Below are 27568 nucleotides of genomic sequence, written 5' to 3' on the forward strand. Positions count from 1 at the left end.
GTAGCTCCATAAGTGAAAATTTGACATATTTACATCATGATCCATCCATGTACATTTAATTACATCAAAAATTTGACACTAAGCATGTGAAAAAGTCAAACTAGCAAAAGCTAGGCGAAAAACAGAGCATTCCAGGTCAAACTGGTCCAAATTTCCTCTATGTGCCGCGCCAAATTCTCTATGCCTAGCGCCAGTTTGGAGCCACTTTTGGAGGTCTTTCCGGTGTCCAAATTCATGCCAAGTGTGATTTTTGGAAAGGTATGCCTGTCTAATTTCCAACCCAAGTGGAATTTTTCAATTTGGCCTCCATTTACCCCTCCAAAATTCAATTCTCCCAACACTATTACCTGTGTGTCAAAATAAGGGCAGTGAGGTCATTTTTTGAGTGTTTTTGACCTTTTTGAGGGCTCAAAACCTGTAAAAATTTCTTGGCCATTGGTAGGAAAGAATATGTTTTGATGCTAAATCTAAGAATTCTGAGTTTTTGTCATTTGGAGGCTCCTATCAAAAGCGAGCGCCAGGTGGCGTGACACATAGAGCAGAAAATCCTGTTTTTTGTGCCAAAAATTCCAAAAATGCAAAATTGCCCCAAATTTTTTGAAATTTGGGCTGAGTTTTCTTCATCAAGCATTGTGCTGGGCCAAGGAAGCCTCAACCAATATTTGAAGTCCTTCATGCTCCTTTTGCCTCCTTGATGCTCTCTTCAATTTTGCCTTCAAGCTCCTGATTCTAGCTTGGCACACCATATTCCTTGACAAATAATGATATGCCATGTTTCTCAACATATTATTCTCATTGATGGCCTTCTATAACCTCCTCTCCAAGTGGATATTGGCTCTTTCAAACCATGACTGCTGATCGGCATTGACCTCCTGCTCAAGTGAAGTGAACTCCACCCTCCTCCTTTGGGCAGCTTGGTGATTATCCTGAATGTTTTGCAACTCCATAATCACTTGTTGATCTTCAAGCTGCTTGTTTCGTTGCTCCAGTGTATGTCTCTTCATCATAGTCATATGAAGGATCAGACTCCATGTTTTCTAGTGGGTGAGTTTTCTTGATGAGTAGTAGGAGATTTATGGTGTTTTCAATTTTCTGCCACCAACGGTAAAAATATATGAGGGACTGTGAAGGGGAAAGTGTATGAGGGGTTTTGGGCATGTTGTTGACAAGTTTTTTGGGAAATATGGGGTTTAGGGAATAGTACTTAGGTTCTTGGGACAACAATTAGGGTTTGGGGATATTTGACTAGGGTCTGGGAAAGCAATTAGGGTTTTAGAATTAGTAGACTTAGGGATATGGGGATTGGGGGAATGGTTTGATAAAATGTAATGAGAGAATGAAAGAGTGAGGGAGTGAGAAATATTGAGTTAGTAGCAAAAACAAAAGTGCAAACCCTAGGCAATTGTTTTTGAGCAAAAATTGCAAGGAGGTAGGGTTTGAGCTTTGTCTCACTAAACCACCATAAATTTTTAAAAAACTCATTCACTAGCAAGGGAAGAAAAATTGAATTACTTGAACACCATATGATTGAGAAAATTTGTAAATTTGAGAGAGTTTATGGGTGAAATCGGGCTTACAACTCTATGCCCCACGCCACAAACCCAATGCGCTGCGCCCCAAACCCAATGCACCGTGACTCCAAACCCTATGCATAACACTTTTTGCAGGAGACTTTTGGAGGCCTTCCCGGTGTCCAAATTTGGCGTGGGATAGCGCGTTGGAAATTTTATTGAGTCTACTTTCCAACCCAACTAGAATTTTTCAATTTTGAGTTCATTTTCCCTGTTAAAAATCAAATCTCCCAAGACTGGTCAAAATGTGCCAAATGAGGTTGCCTAAAGGCAGATTGTTGTTGCAGTCGACTTTTGAAGGTCTTCCTCAACTCCAAATTGAGCTCATGATAGCTCATTGGAAATATATTTCTGTCTAGTTATCATTGGACTCATCAAGCAAGTCATTTGGCTAACGAATCTAGGAGAAAACTTGATTTTCCCAAGGTCACTTCAGAAGTGCATCAATTCTCCCGAGGCAACTGTATTTTTTACATTTCTCTAAAACCATGAAATTTTGTAAAAAGTGAAGGAGGTTTTTATTCCTTGGCCTATTTTGGACAAAAAATTCTCTCAATTTTCCAAAATTCATATTTTATTTCTCAGAAACATCATTGGAGTAAAACCTATCCCGATGTGTAGAACAGGGGATTTGTCAAAATGGAGCGAAATGAAGGGGATAAGGGGCTTCTAAATTCTTGAGAAAAAATTGGGAAATAGGGAGGGATGTTAGGAAGTAGGGGAAAGTGGAATTTCAAATATTGAATGAGGGGAAGGGGTCCAAAAGGGAAAAACACAGGCCTAGCCAAGAAAATTGTCAAGTTGTAGCAAGAAACTAGGGTTTGTGTGAAAATGAGGAATTTGGGGGATCTCAGTGATGGGAAGTGTTTAAAAAGGTAAATTAAGGATAGGGGAAGGTGTATGAACATCAGGATACAAGTTTTTTTGATGATTTGACCATCCAAGAGAAATTACCCTCAAAACCCTAGGAGAGGGAAATGAACCTTACCTAGGCACAACTGAAGCATGAATAAGGTGTAAAATGACCCAATGGAACTTGACATGATGATGAAAACCCTCTGAATGATGGTACACTCATTTTAATGGTGACATGGACTGACATTTGTACAACTTTGAAAGGAGTGAAAGAAAACCCTAGACCTAATACCTAGTGACCAAATTTTGCTTGAAGGCTCACTGAAATGACAAAATTTGACCTTGACACCTTAAAATCACTTTGTAAGAGCATGTTTGATCACTAGAGGAAGGCTACAAAGACTGGCACTAACATTGGCTCCAATGGGGATGGTAGCTCCTTGGAGGTGCCAAGAATTACAGATCTTTGGAAAGCAGATAGTGCTTCATCCATTGGGAAATGGAGTCAAAAACTCAAGTTGAAATGCATGACTGAAAACTGACAACTTGACGACACAAACTGACTCTCACTCAACTAAAAACTGACTTGATACTTAAACACAACCGAAAAACTGGAAATGATGCTCAAAGTAGAGCTTGTTCATCAAAACCTACTCTAACAGTTTCATTCATCACCTAATCAAGTGAAATGAAATAACCAATGCAACCAAGTAAGTATTGTGGATGCTATTTGAATTCTTCACAAGTGCTTGCTTATGAAAAACAAGAGAGAACTACTGAAAGGAAACTCCCATGACAACTTGGAAACAGATCCGTTGAATGATATGGATTCTCTATCCGCCTCCAAAAATATTGCATAAGGATCTTGAAGTTCATGCACACTAGGACTTACCTCATCCAATGGATTACTTCTCTTCTCTTCATACCATGAATGAAAACTTTGTTTTGAGCTTTGTTACGAGACTCCTGCTAAAAATAACAAAGAAACCAGTTGTCGGATCAAGTTTTTATCAGCACACGTTTCAAGCTCACATGTAGTCAATGGAGAAGAACTTTAACTACAGACATCATCCAACACATCAGCTATTGGATCATGAAAAACTTGAAAAGACTGTTGCAACCCATTTTCTATTGTTTCAGATGAGATTACATGATTTTCTATAAGCTGCTCATCCTTTACTGAAGATGTACTATGCAATTTTCCCTTCAAAAACTGAAATGATTCAAAACAAAATGGTACAGAATCATCTTGCATCATTTGATCATATGGTTCAGCTTCCAAATCTTCATCTGCAACCTGACATTCAATGGCATTTGGGGGCTACAAATCTGGATATGAGAAGTCTTGAACAAGGTTTTCATTGCCCTCAAGATGGTCCAGATCAAGACTTGTCGACAGTTGATTTCTGATTGCATGAATGTTGTCTCTGATGAACTGAAACGAAGCAAAAAAAAAAAGGCAAAGATCCTTCACTTACTTCAAAATTTGCTACACTTTCCTCATCATTGTCATAGTTGATATGCATCGGTTGATCATTGTATTCGAGCTGCTATAAATGAACTTCTTCCTCCCACAAACTAGCTGCTGATTTGTCTACAAGATTAGCTTCTGTTTGGAGAACATAATCATCATCATATTGATCAAACTAAGGCAAATCGTCAGTATAAAACACATCATCAAGAATACATGTCATATCAACTGATCTCTCTTCTCCAAGATGATCTATAAGACAATCATTATCAGATCTATGACAACTAGGATAAGAAAGAAGATGTTTTGGATCAACAACTTGTTCTTCTTCAATCAGCGAGCCATGGGTTTGAACATTATACTCATTCCTTGTGATGATCCTTTGCATCATCTCTTCTACTACACTTACCAAAATGTCAAGCTTTACCTCTAGAGATGTCGATTCCTCCGTATCTATGTTTTTCATCTCTTCTTCCTTCAACATTTCCCTTCGGATCAGCAAATGAGCCTCTACATCTATTGCAGTGTTCTGCATCTCTTCAAGTGTTGCAAGATTCCTTTCTCTCAGCTGAAACTCAATTTCTGGATCAAAGGCCTCCGGGTAGTGCAAGAGAGCGGATCCAAGAGGAGGTCTTATATTAACCGGCATCGAAAAATAAACTTGGTTAAATCTGGCAGAAAACTATTGTATTGTCTCCCCTGGTAATCTTTTCAGCTGGTTATAATCTTCTATAATCAAGAAAGGGTTCTTTCTTTCCACCCACTTGTCGAGGAAAACTTTGACGAACTGCTGGAGATCTGAGATGCTTGCATTAGGCAGGGTTTTGAACCAACTCTTAACTTTGCCTTGCAACGAAAGAGAAAAAAGCCTAATACTGACATCTTCTTCATCAACTTCAAAAAGATCAAGAAAGGACTCAAAATTCAATACATGTCTCTCAGCAGTGATATTGTCGCATTCACCATCAAATCATGATAGATATAGGTCATCATTTTTAGGGAAAGCATGGGATATAGGAGGTAACATCAGAGGCTTGTATCGATCTGGAATTTTACAAGGTATAGGGGTATGTACAGAAGGTATAAAATCAGTCTTGGTCTCTTGAGGCTCATCAGTTTGAAGACGGTCATCACAAGATTCAGAAAAAGGGTCCTGATCAAGCTTAAAGGCATGCAAATCTTTGGTATTTACAATCTTCATGTTGGAAATAATACTGAGAGGGGGGGTGAATCAGTATTATCAAGTCAATTATTTTCTTTTTCAAACCCAGATCATATACGCTACTTCAGTTAGTTAAAGCCACGTATATATGCAACTACAGATAAGGAAACCCGCGTATACCATGCAGACTTATAATTTAATTTATCTTACAGATGTTGATCATTAATCTGTGTATCAGAATCAAATAAACAGTAACCAGAAATAGTGAAATAGAGCAGAAGACAATCTCACACAAGAACACAAGATCTAAGGTGGAAACCCAATGTGGGTGAAAACCACCTACTGCAATTCGTCTCTATCTTCTTTTAATTAGAAACTTCTTTTTACAATGTTTCTATACTAGTGTAGTCATTTACCAGTACACAAGCTTCTACCTATAGAGAGCTACAACCCTCTCTCGTTCTCTAGATTTTCTTGGAAGGGAGCTACAACCCCCTTAGCTCTTATACTAGTTGGGATACTAGTATGCAGACTACTACCTGCAGAAGGCTACAACCTTCTCTTTGCTTCTAGGGACCACGTTTCATACATTTTCAGACTGGATCCATGAACATCAATGAATCATCAAGAATTTCTGCATCAAACAATCTCCTTTACACCAATTAACACTGAATCAACTAGACACTTCTCTAATAGCTGTACCCAGAACACAGTAACGGTAACCACACACCAATTCTGAACCCAGAACACTGCAGCAATAAACAGAAGCAGCTAGAACACAATTCAAGAGACGTACGCTACTTCAATAACCAGAAACCTGCGTGCATATGCTTCTATGTTTGGACCAACCTACGTATATGTTGTTTTTACTCATAGAACCAGCGTGTATACGTGCCTTCGCTTCACTGAACCTGCGTACAGATCTATAAAGGATAATTCACTCTTTCAAACATTCAGACATTAGTTAACCCAGATTACCAGATTTATAGATCAAGCATGCGCCACATATAACAGATCAAATCATACAAAGATACTATTATTCAAGCCTTAAGATTTTGACCCATCAATAGAACTTATCCTTCTCCTTGTGCTTAGGTTCTTCCTTCATTTAGATCCAGATCTGCACCATAACCCCAATCACCATTATTCCAGTTCTAGCACTTTATCAGATATTCAATATATTTCAAATGATCCTTTGCCAAATGATCTCCTTCCCCTTTTATAGCCTTAGGCCTTTCACAATACCACGGTCCAAAACCATAACAAAACAATACCATGGACCCAATACTTGGGATCAACACTTATGAAAAGATACCATGGCCCAAAACCATAGGTTCAATTACCAAGGACTAAATACCACGGACCAAAAGTAAGTTCTCCAACATGTACGCACTTTTCCTTGCGTGAAAGTGCGTGTATAGACATACGCCCCTTTGTAACATCTAACCCGTGTGTATACGTGTCTTAGTCTAGGTGAACCTACGTATATATATTTTTCCTTCATTCTAAGAGCCTGAACTGAGATTTGTTGCCATCAAGGACAACACCTATGCCACACCAGTGCCATAGCGCCAACCTGTGTCATAATGCCAACAATCTCCCCCTTTGGACTTGATGGCAACTCCAAGATCCTCATAGTCATTCTCCCCCTTTGTCATCAAGGGCAAAGGGTTATGCTCCCCTTGAGTACATGCTGAAATCTCTGATCTGCTGTGCTGGCCATGCTCCCCCTGACTGTAGGCAAGATCTGCAAAAAGGTGTTCTTCACAAAGAACAATGATTTATACATCATAAAAGACCTTCCTATCACCAAAAGACTCTATACAACATCCATCACCCAACCAAGTGGGGATCATCCACTCAACCAAGTGGGGATACATCAAAAATTTACATATGACAACCAAGTTCATTACATCAATCATCCCAGGCATAGTGGGGAAACCAAAATAGGCCGTTACATGACCTGGATAATAATAAAAGATATACATGACATAGAGACGAAATATTTAGAGCAAGACTATGCAAGACACCAGTAACTAATATCAGCAGCATCTGTCAATCACTATTCAGATCAGCAACCATGATCTCCTTCTGTTCTCCCTCTGCATTTGTTCCACCTGAAATCAACAACAGCTGTGTACTTGAACCAAGAGCTTCTAATGTAATGCCAACAATGCATTATCAGAAGTTTATCTGCTCCCCCTGAACCTGTGCCAGATGATCTCTGTCAGACCCATATCAGACTTTCTTCAACTAGAGTTTGTCCCCACTGATTTCTTTCAAACTACCATATACGTGACTGTCTCTGCATAAACTGGCGTATGTACGTGGATCCTCCTCAGGAAACTCACGTAAACCCACTTTTCTCTGAAACAGACAAGTTTCAACATCAAGAGTACGCCTCAACTATTCCCAGCTTTTGTCTGAGGTATTCAAAAGTTTCCCTGGGCAGTGGTTTGGTGAGAATATCAGCAACTTGTTTCTTAGAGGGAACATACTCCAATTTGACCTTTCGTTCCAACACTTGTTCCCAGAGAAAATGATACTTGATCGGTATGTGCTTAGTCTTTGAATGCATGACAGGATTCTTTGAGATACTGATAACACTTGTATTATCACATAAGATGGAGATAGGTGGAGTACAAGTGATTTGAAAATCCTGCAAAGTTTGCATCATCCAAAGGAGTTATGTGCAACAAGATGCGGCAGCCACATATTCTACTTTAGTTGTAGATAAAGCAATCGAAATCTGTTTCTTGCTGAACCAAGATACTAATCTGGAACCCATAAAGGATGAACCACCACTTGTGCTTTTTCTGTCATCCATGCTTCCAACCCAATATGCATCTATATAAGCATGAAGAGTGAGATTTGTATCTCTCGGATACCACAAGCCATAGTTTTGAGTTCCTTGAAGATACTTGAAAATTCTCTTTACTGCCTGAAGATGGGTTTCCTTAGGATTTTCCTGAAATCTTCCAACCATTCCCACTGCATGCATGATGTCTGGTCAGGTACATGTTAAATAGAGCAGACTTCCAATCATGGATCTATAAGTTGGTTGATTCACTGCTGCTGATTCATCATTTGGACTGAGGCTGCATCCTGTAACCATAGGGGTACATACTTGTTTCGAATCTTCCATGCCATACTTCTTCAAAATTTGCTTGAGGTACTTGGTTTGAGATAAAAAGATACTGCCTTCATTTTGTTGGATTTGTAATCCAAGAAAATATGTCAGTTCTCCAAGCAAGGACATTTCGAATTCTTTCTGCATCACCAAGGCAAAGTTTTGACTCATAGCTTCTTCATTGCTGCCAAAGATGATATCATCAACATACACAACAAGTATTAGAAATTTGTTATTTTCAATTTTTATATAAAGATTGCTATCTGCTGATCCTTTTGAGAAACCTTGTTGACGAAGATATTTGTCCAGACGATAATACCAAGCCCTTGGGGCTTGTTTAAGACCATAGAGAGCCTTCTTAAGTTTGCATACAAGTTTTGGATCATTTCCAAGGATGAATCCATCTGGTTGCTCAATATACACTTCTTCTTCTAAGTCTCCATTCAGAAAAGCTGATTTCATGTCCATTTGAAATACATTGAACTTTTGAAAGCTTGAGAGAGCAAGGAACATTGGGATGGCCTCAAGTCTAGCAATGGGAGCACAAGTTTCTTCAAAGTCTATTCCTTCTTGTTGAGCATACCCTTTACAAACAAGTCTGGCCTTGTTTCTAATAACTTCCCCATTTTCATTCAACTTGTTTTTGAATATCCATTTTGTCCCTATGACATTCTTATCCTTTGGTCTAGGAACCAACTCCCAAGTGTTATTCTTTTAAATCTGCTCAAGTTCTTCATCCATTGCCTTGACCCAGCATTCATCTTTGCATGCCTCTTTTACATTTTGTGGTTCAGTGGAGGAGAGCAATGCCAAATAGCTTGAAGCTTCTGCAATTGTTCTTCTTGTTTGTATACCTGCCTCTTTCTGCCCCAAAATTTGAGATTCTGGATGATTCTTCTGAACGTACCTAGATGGAGTCTTATCTTCTATCCTTATCTGTTCTTCTGGTGCCTCATGGGTTTCTTCTTCATCATGAATCTAATTTGATGTTGACGGATAGTCCTCATCATCTTCGAAATCTTCAGATCTTACCTGCCTCGGAGTGTTTTCTTCTTCATCCACCAATACATCAATGCTGTCAACAATTATTCCAAGCCTTTTATTGTAACATTTGTATGCTTTGCTGTGGGGAGAGTAACCAAGGAGAAAGCCTTCATCTGCTCTAGGTTCAAACTTGCCAAGATTTTCATCAGTATTTTTCATATAGCATTTGCTTCCAAAAATTTTGAAATGTTTTACCGTAGGAGTCTTACCATACCAGAGCTCATGAGGAGTTTGAGTGTTGTTCACTTGGACGTTTGTCTTGTTGAGAATAACAACTACAACAAATGCAACTTCACCCCCGAAAGTTGCGGGAGTTCCAGACTCATCCATCATAGCACGAGCCATTTGTTGAACTGTTCTGTTCATCCTTTCCACTACTCCATTTTGCTGAGGAGTCCTTGCAGTAGAGAATTCCCTTCTTATTCCATGTTCTTCACAAAAATCAAAAAATTCATTTGAGGTAAACTCCCCACCTCTGTCAGACCTGAGGCATTCAATTTTGTGATCTGATTCCTTTTCAACCAAGGATTTGAAAGATTTGAATTTTTTGAAGGCTTCGTCTTTGTGCTTCATAATTCCTGTCCAACACATCCTGGAAAAGTCATCAATGAATAATATAAAGTATTCTTCTCCTCGAGGTGACCTTTTCCTAGATGGACCACATACATTAGTATGGACAAGTTCAAGCGGCCTGCTAGCTGATCCTTCCTTCTCAGGGAAGTTAGTTCTCATTTGCTTACCAAACTGACATGATTTTCATATTGTATTGTCTGGAAGACCACGAACTACCTGGTATTTGCATGCTTTCCTTATCTATGAGAAGCTTAGATGCCCCAATCTTCTGTGCCATAGCTAGTTTTCATCATTCTTGCTTAGATAGCATTGATGTAGTCCTTCTTTGAATATGTATAAATTATTTGGAGTTCTTATGCCTTTGATCACTGTTTTTCCTATATCAAGATCACGAACACTACATCCATTTGATCGAAATATTACCTCAGTTCCTTGATCACACATCTAACTGACACTCAATAGATTATGCTTTAAGCCATCAACATACATGACATTTCCAGCTTTGACCTTTTCCTTTAACTGAACAGAACCTTTACCTTTTATGAGTGCATGGGTGTCATTTCCAAAAGAGACCTTCTTCTCCTTCTCTAAGGCACTATATGACTGAAGTTTTTCTTTATCACCCGTCATATGTTTCGAACATCCACTGTCGATGTACCATTGATTTTGTTGCCCTTCCGCATATAAAGCTATACCACATCTCTCTAGTTGTGGTTCCTTCATTCTCCATGTTTTGGCACTTGAGGCTTGTTCCTTCTGAGTTGTCTGCTGAAACTTGCTCCTGCATTCAGAATCTTCATGACCGAAATTGTTACACATAGAACATTCTATTTCATTTTCAAGAGCAGAAAAGTTATTGTAGGTTCTTTTCATGATCCCAGTCATACTCCTCTATTTTTGAGCTTCTCTAGTCATGATTGTCTTATAGGCAACACATTGAGCTGCTTTGTGACCAAAGTTATGACAAGAGAAACATTGGCCATTGAAGAAACTCCTGTGATTATCAAATCTACCAGCCAAATGATTGTAGTTTCTATTGACATCCATTCTTGAGGCAAATTGAGAAGGTTTTACCTGTGGTTGGTTGTAGCTTTTGTTTGTCCTTAAAGTAGATTGCCCCCGATTTACTCGGTAGTCTTTGTTCATTCTTGAGGTAAATTGTCCCTGATTTACCTGGTGATTTCCATTGGGTCTTTGTTCACTTCTCCTTGCTGCATCAAGATAACTTTTGGAGGTAGATGTTTTCTGCACTTGAGTTGTTTCTTCATTATATCCCAGACCTATCTTGATTAGTGGAGAATGTTGCACGTTGATAATCTCATCTAACGTTTTAGATCCTTTAACAAATCTAAGATTAAGAGGTTTAGTTTTCTCAATCTCTTTTCTAAGTCCCACAATTTCACATTCTAACTTTTCATGATGTTTTTCCCTTTCAGCCAATTGAAATTGCAGAGTATCAATAATCATATTTTTCTCTTGTAAACAAATTTTGAGTTTAGAAATCTCTTCATAAAGACCTTCTTCATTTATAGCATCCATGAAATCATCATCTTCAAAAGCCATTAAAAGTCTGTAATTATTACCTTTTTCATCTTCATCACTATTTGAAAATCCATCACTGTCTTCATGAGTGTAATAGCTTTTCTTATTTACATTTTGTTTCTTGTTCCATCTAACAGGTTCCTTACATTTTTCAAGCTTACATTTATGAGGACACTTGGCAGCATAGTGACCAACTCTTCCACAAGCAAAGCATTTGAAAGGTAACTTACCTCTGAATCTTCCAGCACCCCATTGAAGGTTCTTAACAAAATTTGATTCTTCCTCTTCTTTTGACATATGTCCTGACTCATAGTAATCTCCTTTGCCTAAAGCCTTGAATGCAACTTCTCTCCTGTCTGATGGTACTCCTATCCTCATTTCGTAAGCAGTTAGAATTCCATGCAGTTGTGACATGGTAAGGTTTTGTAGATTCAGTTTTTCTTCTATTGCAAAAACTTTTGATTCAAACTTAGAGGACAAAGATCTTAGAACCTTTTCAACCACAACAGCCTCTTTTATTTCTTCACCCAAGTTTTTCATACAATTAACAATCTCATCTATACGTAGGAAATAGTTAGCCACACTTTCATCATTGTACATTCTGAGATTTTCATACTGAATTCTGAGGGTTTGAAGTTTTGCTCGTTTTACCTGTTCATCTCCTTCATAGCTCATAATGATCTTATCCCATATTTCTTTTGCGAATTTGTACTTCATAACCTTGATGAATTCTGATTGAGATAGACATCCTAATAGATTATTGACAGCCTTTGCATTTGTTTCATATTGCTTCTTACCAGCCGGATCTGTAGGAGTTGCTGAAGGAAAATTGTACCATGTATCTATGATATCCCAGACTTCTGTACCAAGAGATTGAAGATAGGCTGTGACTCTTACCTTCCAATAGACGAAGTTGGTCCCATCAAAAATTGGTGGCCTGATTGATGCTTCTCTCTCATAGTTGCTCATGATGATAGATCTTCCTTCAAGTGATCAAGCTTCTTCTGAAGGACCTGCTCCGATACCAATTTTTGGAAATAATACTGAGAGGGGGGTGAATCAGTATTATCAAGTCAATTATTTTCTTTTTCAAACCTAGATCATATACGTTACTTCAGTTAGTTAAAACCGCGTATATATGCAACTACAGATAAGGAAACCCACGTATACCATGCAGAATTATAATTTAATTTATCTTAAAGATGTTGATCATTAATCTATGTATCAGAATCAAATAAACAGTAACCAGAAACAGTGAAACAGAGCAGAAGACAATCACACACAAGAACACAAGATATAAGGTGGAAACCCAATGTGGGTGAAAACCACCTACTGCAATTCGTCTCTATCTTCTTTTAATTAGAAACTTCTTTTTACAGTGTTTCTGTACTGGTTGAGTCCTTTACCATTACGCAGGCTGCTACTGCATAGAGCTACAACCCTCTCTCATTCTCCAGCTTTTCCTGGAAGGGAGCTACAACCCCCTTAGCTCTTGTACTAGCTGGGATACTAGTACGTAGGCTACTACCTGCAGAAGGCTACAACCTTCTCTTTGCTTCCAGGGACCACGTTTCATAAATTTTCAGACTAGATCCATGAACATCAATCAATCATCAAGAATTTCTGCATCAAACAATCTCCTTTCCACCAATTAACACTGAATCAACTAGACACTTCTCTGATAGCTGTACCCAGAACACAGTAACGGTAACCACACACCAATTCAGAACCTAGAACACTGCAGCAATAAATAGAAGCAGCTAGAACACAATTCAAGAGACGTACGCTACTTCATTAACCAGAAACCTGCGTGCATACGCTTCTGTGTTTGGACCAACCTGCGTATGCACTGTTTCTACTCACAGAACCAGCGTGTATACGCGCCTTCGCTTCACTGAACCTGTGTACAAATCTATAAAGGATAATTCACTCTTTCAAACATTCAGACATTAGTTAACCCAGATTACCATATTTAGAGATCAAGCATACGCCACATATAATAGATCAAATCATATAAAGATACCATTATTCAGGCCTTAAGATTTTGACCCATCAATAGAACTTATCCTTCTCCTTACACTTAGGTTCTTCCTTCATTCAGATCCAGATTTGCACCATAACCTCAATCACCAGTATTCCAGTTCTAGCACTTTATCAGATATTCAATATATTTCAGATGATCCTTTGCCAAATGATCTTTCACAATACCATGGTCCAAAACCATAACAAAACAATACCATGGACCCAATACTTGGGATCAACACTTCTGACGAGATACCATGGCCCAAAACCGTAGGTTCAATTACCAAGGACTAAATACCATGGACCAAATGTAAGTTCTCCAACATGTACATGCTTTTCCTTGCGTGAAAGTGCGTGTATACGCATACGTGCCTTTGTAACGTCTAACCCGCGTGTATACGCATCTTAGTCTAGGTGAACCTGCATATATATATTTTTCCTTCATTCTGAGAGCTTGAACTGAGATCTGTTGCCATCAAGGACAACACCTGTGCCACACCAGTGCCATAGCGCCAACCTGTGTCATAATTCCAACACTTCAAAGGGAAGGAAACAACTGTAGGCCAAGGATTTCTTCTCAAACATAATATACTTTGCAAAGCCTTCTTGACATTCTCGAGAAAAGAGAAGAAATAATTTACAACAAAGAACAAAATGTCTTAGATGAAATTCCAACTTGAATACTTGATCTTCCTATATTGTCCTTGCATGCTTCTGTTGGCTGGGTGCATCCTCCAATGGAGTCCTTGGATCTGATCTCGAAAATGATTTGGAATCGCCAGGTGAATGATTTCAGCCTTGCTGGTGTCTGATTATTGTCCACCAGCAAAAATCAGATCTGAACTTGACACAAGTTACTGGGGCAATGTACAAGTCAGATGTTCAGCTTATAAGACTAGACCGGAGATTGACTAAAGTAGCTTTTATCTACTTTTGCTAATGCAAAGCAAAAGCGTTCCGAAGGCTACCTGGCCAATCTTCAGACTCCATCTGTAGTTTATGAAGCAAGAACACTAACAAACAAATAAGATTTTTCTTCCCCAGTATGGTCGCCACTATGTTAGAGCCTAGATTTACCTCAAGCTGAGAAAGGTAGGATCTAGGACAACATCAAACCATGCTTAACCTGGTAGCTAGCCCTACCAGGTCGAGAGAGGGCACTCTCCTGGTCAATCTCAGCAAAATATGATAAATAAGGGCTTGAAATGGCTGATATGCTAACTGATTTTAGGCTAGGTATATGTGTGAAAGAGTTTAATTGAATTAAATGATGTTTTGTTGGCTCTAATGGAAAGGCAGATTTTGGGTGCGGGGAATGAGGCTCAGTCTTACAGAGATCTCAATGGGGCAAGGTAGGAAACTGATTTTAGCACTTCAAATCGAATGAGATGGAGGGATTAGACAAGTGAGGAGTTGAAGAGGGTAAGAGAAATCATGGATCCTCTCCAAACAGCTAAAAACATCAAGAAACTAAAGCAAACATCAAGTAGACCACTGCAATTTCAATGGATTCTACTTACACTCTTGTTTGATTTAACTGAGAAGAAATAAGAGAGACAATGCCATACAATCACATAAATAAATTCATAATTACAAAGGAAAGCACTGTACCAAAACAAAATTCCACAGGGATCCCAAAGAGTGCTGCAAATCCTAATCTCAATTCCTTAGCCAAAATGCTGATATGAGTGTACAATGAAGCTCAAGGTTTTCTCAAAAGTCCAACCATGCTAATGACTGAAAAACAACATAATATAGACAAACCATAGCTCATCCTAGCCTCTAGGGGTCGAGCTCACATGTTTAGGATCTATTCAACTAATTCTAAACTGAGAACTAGAAATTAGGCAATAGAACAACATTCCTCTAGAAACAAGGGAACTGATTCATTTAGTTTCAAACAACTTTTTAACAGATGAATCTAGCTCCATAAATGAAAATTTGACATATTTACATCATGATCCATCCATGTACATTTAATTACGTCACAAATTTGACACTAAGCATGTGAAAAAGTCAAACTGGAAAAAGCTAGGTGAAAAACGAAGCATTCGTGGTCAAACTAGTCCAAATTTCCTCTATGCGCCGCGCCAAATTCTCTATGCATAGCGCCTGTTTGGAGCCACTTTTGGAGGTCTTCCCGGTGTCCAAATTCACTCCAAGTGTGCTTGTTGGAAAGGCCTTCTTGTCTACTTTCCAACCCAAGTGGAATTTTTCAATTTAGCCTCCATTTGCTCCTTTAACATTGAACTCTCCCAACACTACTTCTTGTGTGTCAAAATAGGGGCAGTGAGGTCATTTTTTGAGTGTTTTTGACCTTTTTGAGGGCTCAAAACCGGTCAAAATTTCTTGGCCATTGGTAGGAAAGCATATTTTTTCATGCCAAATCCAAAAATGTTGATTTTTTGTAATTTGGAGGCTCCTATTAAAAGAGAGTGCCAGGTGGCGCGGCGCATAGAGCATAAAATCCCGTTTTTTGTGCCAAAAATTCCAAAAATGCAAAAAGTGCCCCAAATTTTTTGAAATTTGGGCTGAGTTTTTTTCATCAAGCATTGTGTTGGTCCAAAGAAGCCTCAGCCAATATCTGAAGTCCTTCATGCTCCTTTTTCCTCCTTGATGCTCTCTTCAATTTTGCCTTCAAGCTCTTGATTCTAGCTTGGCACACCATATTCCTTGACAAATAATGATATGCCATATTTCTCAACATATTATTCTCATTGATGGCCTTTTCTAACCTCATCTCCAAGTGGATATTGGCTCTTTGAAGCCATGACTCCCGATCGGCATTGACTTCCTGCTCAAGTGAAATGAACTCCACCCTCCTCCTTGAGGCAGCTTGGCGATTCTCCCGAATGTTTTGCAACTCCATAATCGCTTGCTGATCTTCAAGCTGCTTGTTTCTTTGCTCCAGTATATGTCTCTTCATCATAGTCATATGAAGGATCAGACTCCATGTTTGCTAGTGGGTGAGTTTTCTTGAGGAGTAGTAAGAGATTAATGGTGTTTTCAATTTTCTGCCACCAAGGGTAAAAATATATGAGGGATTGTGAAGGGGAAAGTGTATGAGGGGTTTTGGGAATGTTGTTGAAAATTTGTTTGGGAAATAGGGGGTTTAGGGAATATTTCTTAGGCTCTTGGGACAGCAATTAGGGTTTGGGGATATTTGACTAGGGTTTGGGAAAGCAATTAGGGTTTTAGAATTAGTAGACTTAGGGATATGGGGATTTGGGAAATGGTTTGATAAAATGTAATGAAAGAATGAAAGAGTGAGGGAGTGAGAAATTTTGTGGAGTTAGTAGCAAAAACACAAGTGCAAACCCTAGGCAATTGTTTTTGAGCAAAAATTGCAAGGAGGTAGGGTTTGAGTTTTGTCTCACTAAACCACCATAAATTTTTAAAAAACTCATTCACTAGCAAGGGAAGAAAGCTTGACTTACTTGCACACCATAGGATTGAGAAAATTTGGAAATTTTAGAGAGTTTATGGGTGAAATCGGGCTTACAGATCTATGCGCCGCACCACAAACCCAATGCGCTGCACCACAAACCCAATGCACCGCGCCCCAAACCCAATGCGCCGTGCCTCCAAACCCTATGCATAGCGCTTTTTGCAAGAGACTTTTGGAGGCCTTCCTGATGTCCAAATTGGGCACGGGATAGCTCATTGGAAATTTTATTGAGACTAATTTCCAACCCAACTAGAATTGTTCAATTTGGAGTTTATTTGCTTTGTAAAAAATTAAATCTTCTACGATTGGTCAAAATGTGCCAAATGAGGCTCCCTAAAGGCAGAGTGTTATTGCAGTCAACTTTTGAAGGTCCTCCTCAACTCCAAATTGAGCTCATGATAGCTAATTGGAAATATATTTGTGTATAGTTATCATTGGACTCATCAAGCAAGTCATTTGGCCAACCAAGCTAGGAGAAAACTTGATTTTACCAAGGTCACTTCAGAAGTGCATCAATTCTCCCGAGGCAACTGTATTTTTGACATTTCTCTAAAACCATGACACTTGTATAAAAAGTGAAGGAGGTTTTTATTCCTTGGCCTATTGTGGACAAAATATCTCTCATTTATCCCAAATTCATCTTTTATTTCTCAGAAACATCATTGGAGTAAAACCTATCCCGCTGTGTGGAACAGGGGATTTGTCAAAATGAAGCGAAATGAAGGGGATAAGGGGCTTCTAAATTCTTGAGAAAATTTTGGGAAGTAGGGAGGGATGTTAGGAAGTGGGGGAAAGTGGAATTTCAAATATTGAATGAGGGGAAGGGGTCCAAAAGGGCAAAACACAGGCCTAGCCTAGAAAATTGTCAAGTTGTAGCAAGAAACTAGGGTTTGTGCGAAAATGAGAAATTTGGGGGATCTTAGTGATGGGAAGTGTTTAATAAGGTACATTAAGGATAGGGGAAGGTGTATGAACATCAAGATACAAGTTTTGCTGATGATTTGACCATCCAAGAGAAATTACCCTCGAAACCCTAGGAGAGGGAAATGAACCTTACCTAGGCACAACTGAAGCATGAACAAGGTGTAAAATGACCCACTGAAACTTGACATGATGATGAAGACCCTCTGAATTATTGTACACTCATCTGAATGGTGACATGGACTGACATTTGGACAACTTTGACAAGAGTGAAAGCAAACCCTAGACCTAATACCTAGTGACCAAATTTTGCTTGAAGACTCACTAAAATGACAAAATTTGACCTTAACACCTTAAAATCACTTTGTAAGAGCATGTTTGATCACTAGAGGAAGGATGCAAAGACTGACACTAACAATCTCTATGGAATTCATCACTGGTTTTCCAAAAATGTCAAAACAACATGATGCAATTATGGTGGTGATTGACAAGTTAAGAAAGGTAGCTCACTTTATAGTAGTTAAATCCATGAAATTAGTAAGTGAAGTGGCTCAAATAGCCATAAAGGATATTTTGAAGGTGGATGGAGTTCCCAAGAAAATTATTTCAGATAGGGATGCCAAGTTCACTTCCATGTTTTGGAAGGAACTATTTGTAGGATTAGGGATATAATTGGCTTTCAGGATAGTTTATCATCCCAGGATAGATGGGAAAACAAAGAGGACAAATAGAATCCTAGAATACATGTTGAGGATGTTTGTCATGCACTAGAAAAAGAAGTGGGAAGAGTATCTCCCACTTGTGGAGTCTGCATACAACAATTGGTACCATGAGTCTTTAAAGATGATCCTGTTTGAGGCATTGTATGGAAGGAGTTGTAATACTCCTATCAGCTAGACTGATCTAGTGAGAAGGGTCCTTATGCTAAAGGAAATGGAACAACAATGAAGATCATTGAGAAAAATTTAAAGGTGGCATAGGACAAGCATAATATTTGCCTGAATCAACATAGGGTGCATAAGGAATTTCAAGTTGGGGAACATTGAGGAGTGGGCCATGTGCCAAGTTGGCACCACATTTTTATGTACCTTTTGGGATACATGAAAGGATAGTACCAGTGGCCTATAGGCTAGCCTTACCTCCATCAATTAAAATTCATGATGTTTTCCCTATTTCTTTCCTTAAAATATATGTACAAGATTCTAATAATGTGATTGATTATTTTGTGCTACAAGTAGTATTTTAGACAGGAGGAGCCTAACGCTCTGAATCGAGCAATATAGAAAGTTAAGTTGTAGTGGAGGCACTTTGGGCCTGAGGAAGCCACTTGGTAAATTGTTGATTCAATAATGGAAACATATCCTTTTTGCTTTGTTGGTTGAATAAAATGTATATAGTTGTAAATATTGTATAGAGATATGTTTATAAATCTCCATAAACAGTATATGTATGTGATTTAAAGCATACTTTGGTGTTGCATATAGAATAAGAACACTGAGGATGGTGTTCCCAAAAGGGGGAAGGGTTTTTGATAGCCCCAATTAATTTATATTATGTATGAAATGTAAATGTTTGATAAAAAAAGAAAATGGGTTGAGTAATGGGACATGAATTCTAGAGGGATGAGGTGATTGCTTGCTAGAAATAATATTAATGTACAAAAAATTCAAATGAGGAATTTGAAAGTTCAAGGAAATTTGAAAAGTTGAGAAAAGAAAAATCAAATTGTTGGAAAATATTTGGAACAAAAGAAAAAGAAATTTAAAAAATTAGAGAGAGAAGAGAGCTAGAAAAAGAAGAGTGCAAGGAGCGGCAACATAGATAGAGAAATTTGAATTACAAAGACATATTGAAGAATAGAAATGAATGCAATCTATGATTGGAAAAGGAGTTCAAGGATATCACTAGGTCAAGAATTGATTGCCTCTCGAGTCCCCAATGGCCTGGGGGGTGGAGATGGTGTTTCTCAAGAATTACCAAAGGGCTAGGGTGGAGGAATTAATATTGGAAAATTCATGGGGGGTTTATGAATGCTTCTTTGTTGTATTTTTATTCTACTATGAGTTTTGGAATCCCTGCATTAGGTGGAACGACAGTGTTGTGTTTTTAAGGGTGGAGACTATTGGCCTCTAGAATCCTTGTATGTTTTGTTGGTTTAATTTAGCTGGTGGTTGGAAGTGGTTGAATCTCTGGAGTCCCTATTTCATCTGATGGATGTGTTTAAATCCATAAAGAAAAATATCCCTCAACTTTGGAATTTGGCTCCAGGGTGACGACTGCAAGTGAGACTTGGTTGTAGTTGCCTATGGGTGGGTGGAGAGTCATAGTCCCAGACTTAGTTTCCCATTAGTTTTGAGATAATTATCACTCATTTTCTCAAGAAATCAATAATTTATATATAAATACACATATTTTAATTGTTAGTGTGAAAATGATGTTTATTGAGGGCACAATTCATGATTTCTTTAGCTTTATGATCAACCAATGTGTTTTTGTCACTGTGTAAAAGGTGTTGTAACAACATGTAGCATAATTGATTTAGTTCTTGTAGTGACTAGCATGCAACATCCCTTATTGCAGTGATATGATTTTGTTTAAACTATAGAATTGTTCATGTTTACTATGTCTAAATTGCAGGTTATATGAGGATGTGAAGGCAAAAATGCATGAGATGCAGGAACATATACTAATATCTTGGATGTAGGGATAATTTATTATGATGATGTTGGGTTGCACTGGTAGAAAAGAGTGCCCAACAAGGTTTATGGATAGTATGGAAAGATTTGAAATCTTGTGTTAATTTCATGTTCAATTTGTTGTATAAGTATTGGCATATGTATTGCATGTTATTGGGTACATTATTAATTGAAGGGAAGGAAGTATTGATTACATTCCTTGTGGTTGAATTCTGTCATGCATGAACCAAGAAAATAAGTTATTCTCTTTATTAAAGTTGTTATAGCTCTTTGTAATTTTGTAAAGAACACACTTTAAAATTCCATTAAATTTCTATCATACCTATGATTGAATGTTTCTTAGGTTTTTTCATAAATTCCTTATGAGTTTGATGATTTTCTAGTGCTGGAAGTAGTGTTGGAAAAGCTCGAAAAATTGGAAAATTTTCTTCCTTATTTAAGTGCTAGAAAAATTGTTGAATTCTAAGTTAAATTATTATTTTTGTTTACAGGTCGGCTAGGTTTGAGGTCAAGAGGTTTGCTTGGAAGGATCGATCTCCAACAAGTTGACTTGACTCTTTGTGCCCACAGATCGGGATGTCGGGGGGTCATGAGGGTCATGGTCGAACCCGCCCTGACCCAATGAAATGCAGCGCCAAGTGTATTAGGGTCAACCTTGACCTAGTTCAAAGGTCAGGGGTCAGGCCCAATTGTCTAAAACTTATTTTTAATCCACATAGAAAGGAATGACCCCAACCTTCCTCACAATTTGTTCTTGCTATGTGGGACTGCCACGTGGGCTCATTAGGGGCCACGTGGGTCCACCATGTGGGTGCATCAGGTGCCACTTAGGTGTCATGATGATGTGGCGAGGTGTAAGTGTCCAATCTTAAAGGGCCATAACTTTTGATCCATAATTCATATTGAGTCAAAATTTATATCAATGAAATAGTCTTGACAAGACAAACAAAATGACAATATTTTTTTAAAATTTTGGAAAATTAAAAAAAAAAAGTCAAAAAATTTAGCTACAATTCCCGTAATTATACCTTGGGAGTTGGGTCAATAGAGTAACCACCCCCTTCTAACTCTAATTGGGTTTGGTTTAGGAGGGGTGTTCTTATACAAACTACATTTCAAGATATGAAGAAACAATTATCTACTGCACCATCTTTGAGAGGACGTGATTGGTCCTTACCATTTAATATCTCCAGTAATGCATCTTATGTTGTAGTAGGGGCATCGTTAGGTCAAACATAAAATCTTAAGACCTATGTAATTCACTTTATTAGTAGAAACTTAACCCCTACTTAATTGAACTATATTGTCACTAAAAAGGAAATGTTAGTAGTTGTGCATGCAATAAATAATTTTTGACACTATGTTATAGGCTATGAAGTCTTTATCCAAACTGATGATTATACTATTAAATATTTTTTGAATAATTCTACTAATAATGGCATAATTACATGATGGTTGTTAGTATTGAAATAATTCAATATTTCTATTATTAATCATCTTGAAAGTGATAATTAGGTAGCAAAACTTTTATCTTGCCTAAACAACCTTTGTGAGATTGTTCCACTGTTTGATGTTTTTCTAGATGAACATTTTTTTTCTATATCAATTTAAACATCATGGTTTTTGAATCTAGAAAATTATTTGTCTTCAAGAAAATTACCACCTCATTTTACTTCAAAAGAGAAAACGAAAATAATAAAGCAAAGTGCAAGATATAGCTGGATTAATGTAAATCGTTTCTACATAGGATCTAATTTTGTTATTAGACGATGTGTTAGAGAAGATGAAATATTTGACGTTCTTAAATATTGTCATAATGGACCTTGTGGTGGTCCTTTTAGAGATAAATGAAAAAATTATATGAAATATTTGACATTCTTAAAGCTTGTCATAATGGACCTTGTGGTGGTTATTTTAGAGAAAAACGAAAAAATTATAAAATCCTTAACAAAGGTTATTATTGGCCACCCTTTTTCAAAGACACAAGACAATATGTTTGAAGTTGTGATAGTTTTCAAAGGATGGGTCAACCAACAATAGTTTATGAAATTCCCCTACAGCCACAAGTTCTTCTAGAGCCATTTGAAAAATGGGCTCTAGATTTTGTTAGACCAATTATCCCTAAGTTAAAGGGAAAAAGATACATAATGTTATGTACCAATTATGTTACCAAATGCGCAAAATCTAAGGCATTAGCATGAGCTTCTGAAAAATCAATAGTTGATTTTCTCTTTGAAGATATATTTGTTAAATTTATATTTCCTTGAGAGATTTTCATTGACCAAGGAGCACTATTCACCTCCAAGTTAGTACAAGAAGTAGTGAATAAATACAAGATAAAGAACAAAAAGTATAGCCCTTATCACCTGCAAGCCAATGGACAAGTTTAATAAACTAATAAGATTATAAAATCAATCATGACCAATACAATCCAACTACACAATAATTACTAGGAAAACAGGTTTCCAGAATATTTGTGGGCATATAGAACTACTTGAAAAAGTGCTATTAGTTTTACTCCTTATGAACTAGAGTTTGGTAAGAAAATTATTCTTCATATTAAATTCCAAGTCCAAACATTCAAGTTAACAACAAAATTATGGTTAGACTTATCTAAAGCTCAAAAAGAAAGACTTATGCAATTAAATCAATTTGATGAAAGTAGATAAGAATCACTTCCGCATAACATCATCATTCAACAACAAAGGTCAAAACGGCATGACAAATTCATTAAGAAAAATGAGTTCAAAGTTAGTGATTGGGCTTTGCTCTTTGCTTCCAAATTTAAATAATTTAGGGGGAAATTTACCACTCATTGGATAAGCCCCTATGAATTAGAAGAATTGTTTGATAGTGGATCGGTCAAGATAAGGACAATTGATTAGGAAGGAGTCACATTTGCGGTCAATGGTCATAGATTGGAGCTCTACAACAAACTATTCAACCTAGATTATTTTATTTTCCTAATATTTCAACAAGTTGAGATGCAATTTGTCGGTATTGACAACAAAACTTCTACCCTTATTTCATCTAGAGTTTTACTTTTCCAATAAAATTAAAAAATATATATGAAAAGAGAGAAAAAATAATGAAAAAAATTTAGTTGTGAAAATCCAAGTTCCTAGCACATCCTAAACTTGAATTTTCATTAGAAAGCCAGGAAATTGATTAATAAAAATTTCATATAAAGGATCCATCCAATAATTATGTTTCAAAAAGTTATATGTATTCTCTAATGATGATTGGCAGGATATGAGGAGAATACTTGAAAAAAAAATCAAACTCTTGTATATATCTTTATTTGTATACATCCAAGAAGCATAATCTTGTTATACTACAACTCATTTATTTTGTGGATGGCTTGATCAAATATGATAAATCATTTAAGCTTTAGAGAAAGGAGCATCGTCATCCATCAAAGACAAAAAGATCATCAAGTACTATCTTTTATGCTCAATGAAATCACTACTTTTGGTAATATCGTAGGGAGCATACCACATAATTTTAAAATACAAAATATTCATATCAAAGAAAAATATGACCTTGATCAAAGAGATTGAGAAACTTAAAATGGAAAATGAGCAATTAAAATAAGAAAATCAATAGCTCCATCAAGAAAGGAAAACACTCAAGACCAATAATAAAAGGCTATGGATAACCATCAAAGCCTAGAGGGCCCTGACAACAATATAGGTTATTCTATTCAGCATCATTAGAGAGACCTGAAAACAATATAAACAACCTTATTTCATCAACATTAAAGGGACCTGGTAGCAACATAATTACCTCCAACTTATCATCATGAGAGGGACATGAAATTTTCCCTACTTTATCATCATTAGGACAAAAATATAGTCAGCCCCAAATCATCATAAGAGGGACTTGATGTGTCCCATACCAAAGGGACTTGAATCATTTATGCTTTCATCGTTAGAAGACTTGCATCTAGGTCCCTGAGTATATAAAAAATTAATTCACTTGTTCTAACAGAGTTTTAGCATATAAAACACAACATTTGAAAAATTCAAAACCCTGTGTATATTACTTAGTAACTTCAATGGTCTAATCATAAGTTTGAATGCAACAAGAGATTTTATCGCTTTTGATTTTTTTATGATAAATATTGAAATTTCTTAGTCATTTCAATATTTCAAAATTCAAATTTACACATGTCAGTGGATGTGTGTGTAAGGAGATAGAAGAGAATAAATTTTTCTTTTAAAAACCAATTCTCAGAGGATATCAGAAAGATTTTCAGGGTAGTGTCTCAGATTTCGTAATTTTTTTTTTTACCATAAATCCAATTGTCTTTAGACAAGAACAATGCATTACTTAAAAATGAGTTTGGTTATTAAAAGAAAAACTTATAATTAATGTTGTTATTCATTGGTGTTAATCGTTTTATTACTATATTGTACACATGAAATGGTTTATGGGTGAATTGACATAGATTGACAAGGATTTAGGGAGATAATATTGATATACTTTGGAAAAACAATGATATATAGGGTTGATAGACAAAGAGTCAAAATGAGTGGTAAAATTGAACCCTTTGGCTTTGAAATTAATAAGTATCATCCTAAAACTATTAAGAAACTGGAGGAAAAGAATTGGGCTGATTTTCTCCCCAAATTAAAGGGCTACAATATACATGTTTCCAAGAATTTTCCTTATCCTTTGATGGGAATTATGCTCAAGTGGTACATCTTACCATCCACTTGTCTGAATATATACTAAGCTATATTACATAGTTATCACAAGGTGGAGAAAAATGGTTTAAAACACAACCTTTACAAAGCAATCCATGCACCTATTTTATCAAGAGGTCAAGAACAAATCCAAAATAGAAGATAGGTATGCCTAACAGTTAGTTAAGGCATCCATGGGATGAAGTTACTTTGATAATACAAAGGTATATAACATGTGATGGTAGATTTAGTCTTATCTACCTTTATCACATTAGGATATTGTAGCATTTGAGAGGAGAAAGTACCTTAATTTTCCATAATATTTACTTAAGAATCCCACTAAAAGTATAATATAACACAAGAAACCAAAGATAGTGACAAACATATATATCATCATGGCTTGATCAAAATGATTATAGAGTGGGAACTTGCCAAGACCCAAGAGACTTGGGAAATTTTTCTTAAAATAAATCAATTTATCACAATGGAATAAAATGAGTTGATAGAGGAATAGGATAAACAACAAGTTGAAATTGAGGATCACCATGAAGAGTAGAACTAGTATATGAATAGGAATATCCAACAAAATAATCAATACCTAGGAGAATGACTAGATCTATGACTAAACAAGTGGGCAGAAAGGAAGAGACGCCTACACTTCCTCGAAAAGCAAAGAAGCAAAGAACCCAAAATCCTCCTTTAGTTGAAATAGAAGACAATGATAACATTGACAGAGACCAACGATTTCTTTATGAATATATAAGTTCTTTAGAAACTAAAGAAAAGCAAGAACAAAACACCGCATAGAGAGAAAAGTTGTGTGTAGAATATATTTTTGTCGATGAATAAGATGATTATGCAACTAGAAGGGTAGAAATAAAATAAATCGGAAGAAATAAATCCTCAAAACAATTTGAAACACATTATGGGACCTCACTAGAGGAAGTTATATGTCCACAAGAATATTTTCTTGAAAGAAGAAGAGGACAATCAAGAAGTTGAAGAAAACTATACAAGAAATGTAAGTATTAGATTGATACTTGAAGTCACGAAATGATTTTTTGACCAAGAAAAACCTATCATTGATAAAATAAAATCAAAGAAATTGGGAGGAAATTGATAAAATAAAATCATAGAAATTAGGAGGAAAACAAGAGGTTGCAAGAAGAAAACAACATGATCTCTACACAAGCATATAAATAGAAAAAGAACTTAAGGTTTAAAACGAGAATTTGAGAGTGAAACTACTCATTAAGAAGCCCAAGATAAAGGGACAATCATCACAATCTCCCAAAGACAATGTGGACCTTATATTATAGGCATCAAAAGAAATGTGATGCAGCTAATGACAATTTTTAGAATAAGTATGAGGACACTTCATCTTCAATTCAGGGGAATGTCAATCCTTTTCTTTATCAAGAATTTTCATATAGTTTTTTAATTGTTTAGCTGTAAAATACCTCTTTTATTCATTTATCACAATATGTTCCCATATTTTTTTCCACATTAACACTTTCCCAAGGTATTTTTATTGAATTTAAATTTTTTAAATTTCATGTAATTAATTGCATTGTAAAGAAAATTGTAGAGTTTATTATATTTTGTAAATGTTCCTTAGTTGTTATGTTTGCAGAAGGTTTGGGTAAAATATAGAACATAGGTTTTAACCATGGGTATCCTGAGATGGTGAGTCTCCTCTCCCATCCCAAAATAGCTATGAAACCCCCATTCAATGATGGTGAGTCTCCTCTCCCATCCCAAAATAGCTATGAAACCCCCATTCAATGCACAATCAATGTGAGCACTTTGGCAACAAAAATAAAACATGAATTCCTAAATTTGAGTGCACGGCAAGGTTTATTAGATCAGATCTCATCCCTAGAATAGGTTGTAATTAATTTAGAACATGAGTTTTGGGCATGTTGTTGAATTTTTACCTATACGGGCTTCACACAAACTTAGCTTTCCAAGATATGTTATTATTTTTTAGAACTCAAATTTCAACTTGAAAGCTTGGAATTTGATTGCAAACTTATTATTAATCATTTTGATCAATTTATGGAGTTCTTTTGAAGTTTTGACCTTTGATTTTAAGTTAAGTGTACTTGTTGAGTTGTAGAAGGGGTCCTACCACTCAAGCTTGTACACTATTTCATTGTTTTGGATCAACCTAGTAAATATTTTCTTTTTCATGTTGTTTATTATCACATCCTTCATGTTTATATTCTCTAATTTTATTTTGTACATTCCGATTTGAAGTTGTTTATGAAACTAGTTCATTGGTCACTATGTAGATATGTGTTAAAGCTAGTTTTAAAACCTTATTTCATAAGTGTTATTTACTGATCATTCCATAGTTAAATTATCTATTTCAAAAGCTTTCAATGTTCTTTTAGTGTAGTTATATCATCTGATTCTTAATATAAGTTAACTAGCCATCATAAG

This window comes from Pinus tabuliformis, chromosome X (assembly GCF_031772625.1).
Source record: "Pinus tabuliformis cultivar Carrire ecotype Pingquan chromosome X, CPIR1, whole genome shotgun sequence".
Taxonomy (NCBI): domain Eukaryota; kingdom Viridiplantae; phylum Streptophyta; class Pinopsida; order Pinales; family Pinaceae; genus Pinus; species Pinus tabuliformis.